Source organism: Delphinus delphis, chromosome 11 (genome assembly GCF_949987515.2).
Source record: "Delphinus delphis chromosome 11, mDelDel1.2, whole genome shotgun sequence".
In the NCBI taxonomy this organism is placed as follows: Eukaryota; Metazoa; Chordata; class Mammalia; order Artiodactyla; family Delphinidae; genus Delphinus; species Delphinus delphis.
This window is the reverse complement of record NC_082693.1, coordinates 54,985,290-54,999,266: the sequence shown is the minus strand read 5'-3', so window position 1 is coordinate 54,999,266 and position 13,977 is coordinate 54,985,290. Positions and strand designations below refer to the sequence as shown.

The 13,977-nt window shown below is 43.7% G+C and overlaps 1 protein-coding gene, 1 non-coding gene and 1 pseudogene across 2 annotated transcripts in view; 2 read left to right on the top strand and 1 right to left on the bottom strand.

Annotated features, from left to right (window-relative positions):
• The window catches only part of CPM (carboxypeptidase M), a 289,531-nt gene that overhangs the window by 22,229 nt on the left and 253,325 nt on the right, over window positions 1–13,977 (top strand). The gene's annotated exons all lie outside the window — the stretch shown is intronic.
• LOC132434203 (small ribosomal subunit protein eS10-like) overlaps window positions 6,540–13,977 on the top strand; it is a 120,900-nt pseudogene continuing 113,462 nt past the window's right edge.
• Window positions 12,327–12,399, bottom strand: TRNAG-CCC (transfer RNA glycine (anticodon CCC)). Its single transcript has one exon. It is a non-coding gene; the product is annotated as a tRNA-Gly (tRNA).

The following is a 13,977-nucleotide window of genomic DNA, read 5'->3' as shown; positions in this document are numbered from 1 at the left end:
ACAGTCTTGCGGGGAGGCCTTTGGGACTCAGGCTGCCTAGATCTACATACGATGCAGATCTCCATCACTCTTCTGTCCACCTGTCAGGACTTCTTACCCTGGACCTCTCCAGCCAACACTCTGCCATCTTAGACCACCTCCTGCCACCTAAAACTCCAGGTAACACTCTGTCTGGACTTCCTCTATTACACCTGTGTCTCAGCTTCTCCTGCTCTGGCTGATTCCACTGTCACCAGGTTCCCATCCTGACTACATGTGTTAGAAGCTCAATCCTGATCCAGAGTGTCAGTACATCTTTCTCATGAGAGCGTCATGAGGATTAAATGAGTATATGCCTCTAGATGACAACTTAGATGAAATCTGAAGCATTACCTATGAGATCTGAGGGCTTACCTAGATGTAGAGGAGGAGTGGAGACATTCTGACTGAGGGAACAGCCAAGTAAAGCCCAGACACCAGTGTCCACACTGCTGGGAGGCCGCTGGGTGCCCCACTGGACCAAGGAAGATGTCTATCGCCATGGATATCAGGGTCCTGAAATTCAAAGTCTCCTCAGAAGGAACCCAGCTCAGGATACTGGTCACCCATGTTTCATCTCACCTCCTTCCCAGCCAAACCTAGATATTTTGATTAGATTGTAAGGTGCTAATTAAAATCACTAAGTGAACCATTTCCCATTTACTCTTAATTTTCAAGCACCACCATAATGATGCACATTATTAAATGTGTCAGATTAGCTTGGCTCTAAAGTTTAATTTACTGTGGCACTGAACTCCGTTTATGTAAGTTCTTCTTTGCAGTGGGTTGTTCATGTAGCAAGGTGATGTTTTGCTGCGTTGTGAGCATTGGTTAAACATCATGAGTCCTGTATTCAGCTACTGACTGTCTTGTCTACTTACAAGTTTAAGTAATTCTTTATGTAATCAAAAGTTCCCTAAAAATGCAGATTAATGCTTCTTTAATCCATATCTCATCCATATGCTTGTTATTTGCCTTTTTCCCCAGGAGCAGCTTAAATGATTGACTTTCACCTTGTTTTTCTTATGCTTTATTTAATTAATTAATTAATTTACTTATTTATTTTTTTTGCCACTGTCCTGCGGCATGCAGGATCTTAATTCCCCGACAAGGGATCGATCCCATGCCCCCTGCAGTGGAAGTGCAGGGTCTTAACTCCTGGACCACCAGGGAAGCCCTGCATATGCTTTAGAATCTAATAAAGGGAGGAGGAATGTTCAGCAGGAGAAAGTTGATGGTATTTGATTATTTTCTAACTAACTTAGTTCACACATCTAGTAGCCTTTTCACCATTATATCCAAGGATTAATAAACAAAAGACTCATCTGCATTTTTCACCTTGCTTCTTTATCTTTTCTCTCTGTGCTTTATCTCCTAGCATATATTCGTGTTGCTGCAGGATAAAAACTCACTTCTGATTAATTCACACAGGGGTCCAAGGGCTCTTGTCAACAATATGCAGCATGGAACCCCTTGATAAAGCTGACACTAGCCATCTCTTAGGATGAATGAGTTATATCACCCTTGGAATATGTGGAGTTAGTATGCTTTTGAGAATGTGATTGGATTTGTATAATAAGCCATGTTCTAGTGGAACATCAAAAGTTAAAAGATGAACAATAAATTGGGGAAAAGAATTAAACGTTGTACTGAGTGGCAAGGATTAATATCCTTAGTATATAAAGAACTGTTTTTGAGGATTCATTTATCCAGTCAGTCAGTCTTCATGCATTCATTAATTTAACAAAAATTTATTAAGCACTTTATGTATTGAATTATGTCCTCCCCAAATTCATATGTTGAAATGCTATGAAATACATTCCTCAATATCTCAGAATGTGACCTTATTTTGAGATAGGATCTTTAGAGAGGTAATCAAGTTAAAGTGAAGTCATTAGGGTGGGAACTAACCTAATACAACTGGTTTCCTTATAAAAAGGGGAAATTTGGGCACAGAGATACATATTGAGGGAAGACAATCTGAAGAGACATAGGGGGAAGATGGCCATCTATAAGCCAAGGAGAGAGCCTGGAACAGATTCCTCCCACATGGCCTTCAGGAGGAACCAACCCTGTAGATACCTTAATTTTGGACTTCTGGTCTCCAGAACTGGGAGAAAAATCATTTTCTGTTGTTTAAACCACCAGTGTGTGGTCCTTTGTTAAGGCAGCCCTTGTAAACCAATATAAGCGCTCACTATGTGCCAGCCTGTCCTAGGTGCCAGGAATACAGCAGTGAACAAAACCCACAGCGTCTGCCTTTCGGGAACTCACATTCTGACATGAGAAACAATAATCTAGAACATAAATAGGTATAAAATAGCATGTCAAATCAAGATCTGTGCTGTGAGGAAATATAAAGCAAGTTAAAGAGACAGAGAGTGATGGAGTATGTTATTTAGACTGGATGGAGGCTGTTCAAAGAAAATTTCTCTAAGGAGGTGATATTTGAGCAGAGACCTGATGAAGTAAGGGAAAAACTATGTGGTTATCTGGGGAAAGAGGGTTCCTGGCAGAGGAAACAGCAAGTGCAAAGTCCCTGAGGCAAACATGTATTTGACCTTTTTGCTCTTCCTTGAACATGTCAGTGTTTTGGAGCACAGCAAGAGAGGAGGAGAAGTGACAGACAGTAGGGTCAGAGAAGAAGGGCACTGTCAGATGCTAAAGAACCAGGCCTTGTAAGGGCTTTAGGTCTTATTCTGTGTGTTGAGAGCCATCAGAATGTGTTAAGCAGGGGAGTGATAAGATCTGATTACTTTTTAAAGGCTCACCCTGGCTGCTGTGTGAAGAATAGAAGGTAATGATGGAAGAATGGAAGTAGGGAGACAAGTTGTATAGTAAGAGTCTGTTGCAATAATTCAAGAGAGAAGTCCTCATGGCAAGGACCCAGTTGGCAGCAGGAGAGAGGATAGGAACCGGTAAATCTTTGATCTGTTTCCTAGTTCGACTCTACATGACTTGCTGGTAGATTGGATATGAGATGTTAAGGAGTCAAGAATGATGTCAAGTTTTGGGGCCTGAAAAACTATGTGAATCATGATGCAATTTATTACAATGGGGAGCACTAAAGGAAGGACAATTTTGGGAAAGAAAATTAAAAGTTCTGTTCTGGATATGTTGATTTGGAGGGATCTGTTGAACATACAAAAGGAGTTTAGGAGAGAGGTGTCTGGGCTAGAGCTGTAAACTGGTGAGTCTTTAGGATAAAGATGATAGTTAATGCAAAGATCCTGGCATCTAGCGAGTGACTGTAGAGAAGAAAGAGGTCTGAGGTCAGAGCCCTGAGGCTTCACACAATAGAGGAATGAAAGAGAGGAGATCCAGCAAATGAGTCTGAAGATGGGGTCCACTAAGAGCAGAGGAGCAAGTTGTCCTGTAAATCAAGGGTGACAGCATTTCAAGAAGGAGGGAGTGATAAACCCTGTCAATTCAATGGCTGCTCATAGGTTGAGTAAGATGAGGACTGAGAACTGCTCTTTGGTTTAGCAACTGGGAGGCCATTGGTGACCTCAAGGAAAATGCTTCTGGGAAAGTGGGGAGATGGCCACCTCATTGGTGTGGGTTCCAGAGAGAATGGGTGGTGAAGAAGGGGAGACAGAAAGTCCCATCATCATTCTTTCAAGGAATTTTTCTACAAAGCAAAATGAAGCAGCAGCCAGAAAAGGTGGGCTCTAGGAAGGTTTCTGTTGTTGTCCATACTGTTGTCTTCAGCTGGGAGATATTGTGTCTATGTCATATGCTTCAAATTTTCTGCTGAAGGAAGTTATTAAATAGAAAGGGAGACATTGATGTGGTAGGAAACAGGATTCTTGCAGAGCTCCTGAGGGAGATGAAAACCATGCACAACTGAGAGGTTGGTCTCAGTGTGGCATCCTGGTCCTTCACATTCAGGATGATTCACCCAGTGTTGTAGGAGGAAAGGCAGGCCTACAGGAACAGATGCAGAAAGGTGGGGAGATGAATCCTTGATTTTCTCAGTGAAATGGGAAGCAGGGTTAGGAGGGTGAGGAGACAGGAGGACATGTTGGATTTGAAGACAGAGGAGAAGGTATGAAATAGTCCTCTTAGGGAGTAGGTGAGTGGATGGACAAGGAATGTGTGTAGACTTGTCAGAGGGACTCACTCTAGGTATGAGATTCTGAATTTAAAGTGAAACTAACTGGCATTTTTAAAAAATTAATTGAATTTATTTATTTTTGGCTGTGTTGGGTCTTCGTTGTTGCACGTGGGCTTTCTCTAGTTGTGGTGAGTAGGGGCTACTCTTCATTGTGGTGCGTGGGCTTCTCATTGCGGTGGCTTCTCTTGTTGCGGAGCACAGGCTCTAGGCACGTGGGCTTCAGTAGTTGTGGCACGTGGGTTCAGTAGTTGTGGCTCACGGGCTCTAGAGCGCAGGCTCAGTAGCTATGACACACGGGCTTAGTTGCTCCGTGGCATGTGGGATCTTCCGAGACCAGGGCTCGAACCCATGTCCCCTGCATTGGCAGGTGGATTCTTAACCACTGTGCCACCAAGGAAGTCCCTAACTGGCATTGTTGTATGGTTTTTCTTCACCTGTGTGACTGCTTGGCTATAAGCATGAGTAGAGAGTAAGTTTGATTTAACCAGTATTATGGACTGAACTGTGTCCTTCCCAAGTTTATATGTTGAAGCCCTTACCCCCAAGGTAACTGTATTTGGAGACAGAACCTATAAGGAGGTAATACACGTTAAATAAGGTCATAAGGGTGGGGCTTTAATCCCATAGAGCTGATGTCCTCATAAGAGGAGGAAGAGAGACCAGAAAGCTCTCGGTTTCCACGTGTGCACAGAAGAAAGACTGTGTGAGGATACAGGGAGAAGGTGGCTGTCTGCAAGCCAGAAGTAGAGCTCTCACCAGACATCAACCCTGACGGCACTTTGATCATGGACTTCTGGTCTCCAGAACTCTGAGGAAAATAAAATTTCTGGTGCTCAAGCCCCCAAGTCTGTGGAATTTTGTTGCGGCAGCCCCAGCAAGCTAATACTACCAGAGATGGAGATTTCTCAGGCAAATGTTACAGAAGATGGAACAAGGATTGATTATAAAGGTGGACTGAATGAAGCAATAGCTGTAGGATGCTAAGCCTAGTGTGTGGAGCTTGGCAATTCCTCCACCAGTGGTAGCTGCTGCTGGCCGCCTTCTCAGTGCCCACCTACCTCCTGTTTCTACTATGACAGGTATGGAGCTAGGAAAACAATATGCAAGCAGTAAGATGCTCACCCTCGGGGGGCTCACAGTCAAGTGAAGGAGACAGACCCAGATAGTGTCAGTGCAACATGATCAGCACTGTCATAGGAAATTGATAGTGTCCTCATCCAGAGGAGATGTCACAGTGGAAGGGAAGTTTGAGCTGAGCCCTGAAGCTGGGTAGGAGTTTGCCAGGAGAGTGTGTAGGCTGAGGGAACAGAAGGCTCAGACGAGTGCAGGACACTTGAGAGAGAGCAAAGTATTTGTCGCAGCCTCGGTGCAGGAGGTACGATGTCCCTCCGTGTGGTGGCGGGGGAGTGAGGAGGTGAGCTGTAGCCAGGATGTGAAAGGCCTGGAGTTGATCACATGGTAACTGGACAAGTGATGACATAGATTATTTTTAAAAGAAAGATAAAACTCTATAGTATTGTGGAAGATAAATTAGAATGGAAAAGAACTTAGCAGGTAGTTAAAATATCAATTTGGTGCTTGGGAGAAAGCTCAAGGCTGGAAGCCGTGGATGTGGCTGAGAAAAAGGTGTCTGTCACTTCCTGAGTGTTCATCACACACCAAGTACTACACTTTACATGGATTATCTCATTTGAAGCTGACAGCAGGGAGTCCCCTGGTCGTCCAGTATTAGGACTCGGTGCTTTCACTGGCATGGGCCTGGGTTCAATCCCTGGTCAGGGAACTAAGATCCCACCAGCCACCAAAAAAAAAAAAAAAAAAAAGCTGACAGCAAATTTTATTTAGAAGCTACTATTGTTATTATTGTTTTTCAGAAGAATAATCTGAGTTTAGAGAGATTTAGAGTGATTTGCTTAAATTCACATAATTGATAAGTAGATTAGAACTCAAGTGGCTCAAGTGGTCTGACCCCAGTCCCCTGCTCTTTGCCTTGGAGATATCCATGTTTAAGGGGCAAGCAAAAGTGGGGTCTGGGCGGGAAATAGTCTTAATTTTTTAAATTTATTTAAAATTTTTTTTATTGGAGTATAGTTGATTTATAATATTGTGTTAGTTTCAGGTATATAGCAAAATTAATCTGTTATACATATACATATATCCACTCCTTTTAGATTCTTTTCCCATATAGGTCATTACAGAGTATTGAGTAGAGTTCCCTGTGCTATACAGTAGGACCTTATTAGTTATCTGTTTTATATATAGTAGTATGTATATGTCAATCCCAGTCTCCCAATTTATCCCTCCCCCCCTTGTCCCCCCTGGTGACCATAAGTTTGTTTTCTACATCTGTGACTCTAAGGAAATAGTTTTTAAAATATTTGACAGCAAACCATGAAAGTAGATGATGGACATTGAAGGCTCAAAAGCATTCAAAAGGAGGCCAATGAAGATGCGCTCTAAATCGAAGCCCAAATCAGATAAGAAGGCCATGGATGTACATCCTGAGGGCAGACTAGGTGAACAGCAGGGCCAGAGGCTGACTGTGAATGCTGAGGAGCAAATGAGGCAGCGGTTTGATGTAAAAGCCGTGCAGCAGGTCAGTTGCCACCGGAGGAAGAAGCTGTGGGGGCTGGCCACCTACACAAGTATACAGGTGACATCACCTTGACCAACTTATCTCCAGTCCTCGGTCTGGCAGGCTCAGAAGCAGAGTTTGCCAACACAGGGCTCCAAGTCCATGAGAGCTTATGTTTGAAAACCGAATGTTGATTGATTAATTGGTACTGAGTAATAGACTACTGAGAAATCCAGATGTTCATAGTTTACAGATGAGAGCGCTATGGCTTGCTGGCAAAGCCTAATTATAATCAAAATGTTACCAGGAAGCGTGATCGCAGAGAGGACCCATCTAGGTAATATGACTGGTGTCCTCAATCTGTCATACCTAGTGCATCCATCTCCACCAGGGACGTACCAACAGGTGCTCGTGTTTACTGGTTGTGGTTCTTGTCTCCTTTGAGCAGCAGTAGAATCATACTGACAGATTTTCTTTCTCTGGATTTTTCTCTTAGAGAAACCATCCCATTTCTTTTGCTTCAGTGTTTCCCAAACATGATCATTCTCATACCATTTTCATAATATTTGCCATATCCATGTGCCTCCAGTGTGTACTATCTTTAGCTTAATTTCAAAAAATTAACTTACTTAAAAATTAAGGAAACAGATTTATTTTAAAAGAAAATGTTATGTTATGAGCATAAATGGAAAGCCAGTATCCCTTGCCACAAATAGAAGGCAACTGTAAAGCTAAAGACATAGCTTTGAAAAATAAAATTGATTATCTGTTATTCCCCCCAAATCTTGGATACTAGCAATGATATGCTTACTAACCCCTGGGAAGCACTTTTCTCAAAGAGCATAATGCAGTTGCTAGATGTGTGCTTTCTCAATGACATTCTCAATGACTGGAGTGGCTCCACACTGTCCCCTGGGCAGGGGCAGATCTGCTGTGAAACTTATAAGATTTGAGCTTCAAGACCCATTACTTTTACCTGTCCCTTCCAAGGCCTTGTATGTTTGTACCTAATTTTGTGTTCTTTTTGCAAGGACAACCCCACTACTATCCTGTATAAGGTTTAGGCCCCAAACCTATATCCTCTCCTACTTTTGGATCATTCTAGAGGAGGCTGAGTTCACCTCATTTCATACTGAAGGAGTAAGCTTTTTTCAGGCTCGGTGATGTTCTGCAGTTTATCCCTGTACCAACTTTGTAGGGAAAGAGAGATTTGACGCGTCTCTTGAGGGTAGGCGAGTGTGAAGGGAAGGATGATGTTTAGACTAGAAAAATGTGAATGTGTTTATGAAGAAGAAGAGTGATTGGAGGAAGACTAAGTTTGTCTAACAGAGGAGGAAATTGATGGAGAGGGGATTTAGCACACAGGAGAGGGCTTGGCCTTTGAAAGAAGAAGGACCCCTTTCCCTCTAACCAAAAGAGGTGAGAAGAGATGCATTTTCGGTGGATCAGCAAAGGCAGGAGGCTCTGACTTGTGTGGCCTCTATTTGCTCTTTGGATTCTGAGAACACATCCCATGCCAAGGGTGAGGGATGTGGAGATTGTGTGGGAGGTTTGAGGAGAAGTCTGTTTTGGAATTTTCAACATGGAGCCTGTGAGAGGGAGCTCACCAGAGGCAAGAGAAAGCCCTGTGGAGCATCTTGGATGGACCAGCTTGTAGGGACACCAGGCAGTGTAGCGATAGGATTCTTTCCCACATGACTCTGAAACCCTCATGGTCGGATTCTGCCAGGGCCTGGGTCACTAAGGAAGGATGGAAAAGATGCCAAAGAGGCACAGGAAATGGATCTCGATAAACATGTCACGGAAGAGATTAACTAGAGAGTGGGTTGTTTACAGATCAGAATCTGGGGACTCAGGTCTTAGTGAAGTCAAAGAGCACGTCTAGAGGGAAGAAGTGGAGACCTTGGTCTGAGTAGGATTTGTTTCTTTTTTTAAAAAAATATTTATTTATTTTATTTATTTATTTTTGGCTGCGTTGGATCTTCGTTGCTGCGCGCAGGCTTTCTCTAGTTGCGGCGAGTGGGGGCTACTCTTTGTTGCGGTGCGCGGTCTTCTCATTGCGGTGGCTTCTCTTGTTGCAGAGCACAGGCTCTAGGCATGTGGGCTTCAGTAGTTGTGGCTCACAGGCTCTAGAGTGCAGGCTCAGTAATTGTGGCACACGGGCTTAGTTGCTCCACGGCATGTGGGATCGTCCCGGACCAGGGATTGAACCCATGTCCCCTGCATTGGCAGGCGGATTCTCAACTGCTGCGCCACCAGGGAAGCCCCTGAGTAGGATTTCTGAAGCGCTTGAGGAGGTACAAATACGAGTGATGACAAGGTCCAGGGTTGCCAAAAAAAAGAGACCTAGAGGGATAAGGTGAAGGGCACAAAGAGATCGAGGAACCAAGAGATCAAGGCTAGACATCATTGAGGATGATGGGAGGGTTGAAGACAGAGATCTCTGCATTAGAGGAGCTGATATAAGGGGACTAGGGGAATGCCTGGGCTTTCTGGGGGTGGGAAATATAGGGGTGGAGAGAAGGGGAATAATATGTCCATGTCCTCATCCTCAGAACCTATAAATCTGTTACCTTACATAGCAAAAGGGATTTTGCAGATGTGATTAAGTTAAGGATTTTGAGATGGGGAGAGCATCGTGAATTATCCAGATGGGATCAGTGTAATTGCAAGTGTCCTTAAAAGAGAAAAAGGAGGCTGGGGTCAGCAGAAGAGATGTGAAGACTGTGGAAGCAGAGGTTTGAGTGATGCGATTGCCAGCTTTGAAGATGGAGGAAGGGGTCACAAACCAAGAAATGCAAGCAGCCAATAGAAGGTGGAAAAGGCAAGGGAATAGATTCTCTCCTGGAGCCTCCAGAGGGAATGCAGACCTGCTGACACCTTGATTCAGCCTGGTGAAATCCATTTTGGAGTTCTGTTTATGCTAAGACAATAAATTTGTGATGTTTTATGCCCCTTAGTTTGTGGTAGTTTGTTACAGCAGTCATAGGAAACCAATAGAGCTGGGAAGCTGATTGATATGAATTTTTTCAAAGGGAGGCTTTTGAAAAAATGTGCAAGAGCAATGTGGCAGAAGCCTAAAGCCAGGAGAAACTACCTCTGGCCATCAGATAGAGCATGTGTGCACAGATGAGCTATCTCCACTTGCGAGGGCTGCAAGACACAAGAGTTCTCCAGGGAAATCCAAGTTTTCAGTTGCAGCCAGGAAGGAGAGGAGGTAGTGAGTGAAAAGGTTAACAGTGTAGAGGATTATTTTAAGTTTTGGCAATAGATCAAGACTTTCAAAGTGTACAATGTAAATAGTTAGAGGTCAGGTCCTGGGAGAAGACTGAACTGAATAGGAATAAAAATGCTTAACAGGATCTGTGGCCTCCATGGGTAGCACGCTGTGCACATACCACGGGCCATTGCTGAGAATCACAGGGAAGAGGAAGGCAGGGCCTTGAGTGAGGGCTAGGAAGGCCAGAGAGGGAACTTTGTTCAGCAGTTTTAATTAAAAGCTGTTTGACTCCCCCTTCAACTTAGCTGGCCAGTTTTCACACAGACTGCCTGCCTCTGGTGGTCTTAGTCATTCCAAAATTAAACGTTTGCTTTTTGAAAATTTATTTATTTTGGCTGCTTTGGGTCTTTGTTGCTGTGCGCCGGCTTTCTCTAGTTGCGGCGAGCGGGGGCTACTCTTCATTGCGATGCGAGGGCATCTCATTGCGGTGGCTTCTCTTGTTGCGGAGCATGGGCTCTAGGCACATGGGCTTCAGTAGCTGTGTCACGTGGGCTCAGTAGTTGTGGCTTGCGGGCCCTAGAGCACAGGCTCAGTAGTTGTGGCACACGGGCTTAGTTGCTCCGCGGCATGTGGGATCTTCCCAGACCAGGGTTTGAAGCTGTGTCCCCAGCATTGGCAGGCGGATTCTTAACCACTGTGCCACGAGGGAAGCCCTAAACATTTGCTTTTTAAAGGACTGGGACCAACTTTGTGCGGACCACATCACGTGCAATGCCAAGTCATCAATAACTGTCATAAACATGTCAAAATAAACTCGTTTCTTCACAAGCTATAATAAAAATTTGTTTCTGATTTTGAGAGAGTCTTACCCATATTAGGCTCGTAAGTGCTCATTGGATTTAATTGAATTAAGATAAGTCATAAAGTGCTAGAAATCTTGGATTTGCTCCATGTGAGAGCTAAATCAGAGAATCATGAAGGAGCTATGTGGAAGGGACCTTCTATGCAAATGTCAGATTTATGACTTCAAACCCTTTAGCCCTGTTAGCTGGGCTCAACCACATGTGGGTCAAGGCTGTCCTTCTATACCTCTGGCAAAGACCTAGAACAAAAGCATGTTTAGTTTCTTTCCACTAGGCCTACCCCCTGCATACTGACTTTTAGATATTACCACATCCATCAGGAGGGGAGGCCGGAAGGGCACCCCCAAAGGAAAGAACAAAGGAAAGAGAACATTTCTCTAGGGGAACTGGAGCAGAGCTGGCCTTGGCCACCCACCCTCTGGTCCTCACCAGGATGGGCATCCCTCCCAAGCAAATGGTCGCTCCCAAGTCTCTTTTACCACACCAGCAGCAAAGATAAGAAGAGTCCAAGAGAGACAACAATTAAAAGAGATAGAAATCCAAGAGACCAGCCAGTGGCAAGGCAGAGTTTTTTGTTTTGTTTTCCATATCCTTTTCCATTATGGTTTATTACAAGATATTGAATATAGTTCCCTGTGCTACACAGTAGAACCTTGTTGTTTATAGATATAGTAGTTTATCTCTGCTGATCCCAAACTCCTAATTTATCTCTCCCCCACCCCCTTTTCCCTTTCGTAACCATAAGTTTGTTTTCTGTGAGTCTGTTTCTGTTTTGTAAATAAGTTCACTTATATCATATTTTAGATTTCACATATAAGTGATATCACATGATATTTGTCTTTGTCTGACTTACTTAGTTTGATAATCTTTAGGTCCATCCATGTTGCTGCAAAATATTTATTTATTTGGCTGCGTTGGGTCTTAGCTGTGGTGTGCAGGCTCCTCTCTAGTTGTGGCATGCGGGCTTCTTTCTAGTTGTGGTGCGCGGGCTTAGTTGCCCCACAACATGTGGGATCTTAGTTCCCTGACCAGGGATCGAACTCACGTTCCCTGCACTGGAAGGCGGATTCTCAACCACTGGACCACGAGGGAAGTCCCTGTATTGCATCTTCTTTATCCATTCATCTGTTGATGGACATTTGGGTTGCTTCCCAAATGTAAATAGTGCTGCTATGACCATTGCAGTGCATGTATCTTTTCTAATTAGAATTTTCTCTGGATGTATGCCCAGGGATTGCTGGATCGTATGGTAGCTGTATTTTTAGTTTTTTAAGGAACCTCCATACTGTTTTCCACAGTGGCTGTACCAATTTACATTCCCACCAACAGAGTAGGAGGGTTCCCTTTTCTTCACACCCTCTGTAGCATTTATTATTTGTAGACTTTAAAAAATATTTATTTATTTATTTGGCTGTGCTGGGTCTCAGTTGTGGCATGCAGGATCTTCGTTGCCGTGTGCGGGATCTTTGTTGTGGCATGCGGGATTTTTAGTTGTGCCATGCAGGATCTTTAGTTGTGGCATGCGGGATCTAATTCCCTGACCAGGGATCGAACCTGGGCCCCCTGCATTGGGAGCGCAGAGTCTTAACCACTGGACTACCAGGGAAGTCCCATCCCTAGACTTTTTAATGATGGGGCAAGGCAGAGTTTTTAACCTTTGTTGATTATATCAAAAGTTCCACCCCTTCGCACCATGGCCCAATTATGTCCCTGACTTTCACCCACAGAAAACTCTCTACCCTCATTGGGGTGGGTAAGAAGGTGGGGAACATTGAGTTTCTCCCTACAAACCAGCAAATACCATTCCCTTTCAAACTCCAAGCTCTTAAATTAAAAGTTATTGATATCTATGTGTGTTGTGTATACTTTCATCCGTTTGTTCCTTCTTGTGTAAAAAGCTAATTACTTCTTTAATTAAGCACTCTTCACTCTTGTTAGAGGTGTTACCATATTCAAGAACATTTTCTGCTCTTGGCTTCCCAGTGGACCAAGTCATGCATTTTCAGGAACCAGCTGGTATTGTTTATTTGTACAGTGTGTATCAGGTGCGAGAACGATAATTTACTGCCTCTCAAATACCTATTTCTCCCCCTCCAAATGGGTGCACCTGCATCAGAACCCGGGGTGTCTGCACTCAATTATCACTAAAGACTGATCTCAGCTAGCTAACAAGTCTCCAAAGCCAGACACAGAGTCAGCTGTCTTGGAAATGCTTGTCTGTGCATCCTGAGAGGTGTGCAGGCAGATGTCGGTGAGGACCCACCACATCTATAGATGTGCTATAGAAATGTGCTATAGAAATAGGATTGAGACACACAGAATCTCTGCAGTCTGCCTGCTGGCTCACCATGATGCTCAGTCTCATAGTAATAGTTATCCTCAGTGCAGGAAAAGCAAAAGGGTTATTCTGAATTATCTGACCACTTATCCTTTCATAAATATTGAGCTGGGTATTCTCAGGGCTGGTCCTTATCTTTCTGAGACCAGAATCTGCAACAGGGCATGCAATATACAGATACATGCAATCTGTATACAGTACAGATACAATACAACTATACAGCATGCAACCTGTATAGTTACACAGGATCCTTCATTTAGAAAGGCCCCGTATTGGTTTAATGCTCTGTTGCTGCTGTCTTGAAATTCTTAACAACTTTTCAATAAGGAACTCAGCATTTTTATTTTGCACTGAGCTCTGCAAATTATGTAGCCTATCCTGGTCTCCAATATGGTTTCTTTGGTTGAAAATTTCTAGTTTCAGGCTCACTTCTCTAATCGTCTGAAACCCTATTCTGTGTGATTTTATTTATTGTGTCTCTATCCAGATTTCAGACTGCAGGTTTCCCAAGGGCATGGACTTTCTTATATCGTTTCCTCCAGGGCTTAGAAGAGGGGCTGACATATCATAAGTAGTCAGACAGTGTTTGTTGAATGACTGAATGCTTGAAAGAGGCCTCAGGGATATTCCCATAGCCAAGGTAACAAGCAGACTATTGGGATAGTGTCACATTTGGTAGCAAGTTCACCATAAAATGGTCATTAATTCTGGACACTCCTTCCCTCCTTCCCCCTGAGCCAGTTTTCTGTGTCTGAGTTGTAAGCTGCTTTAATGCTTGATTGCCCACACTGATTCTTTCCTCACCTGATTTCTGATTCCATAAGCTGAGCAGGGAACCTTGTAATG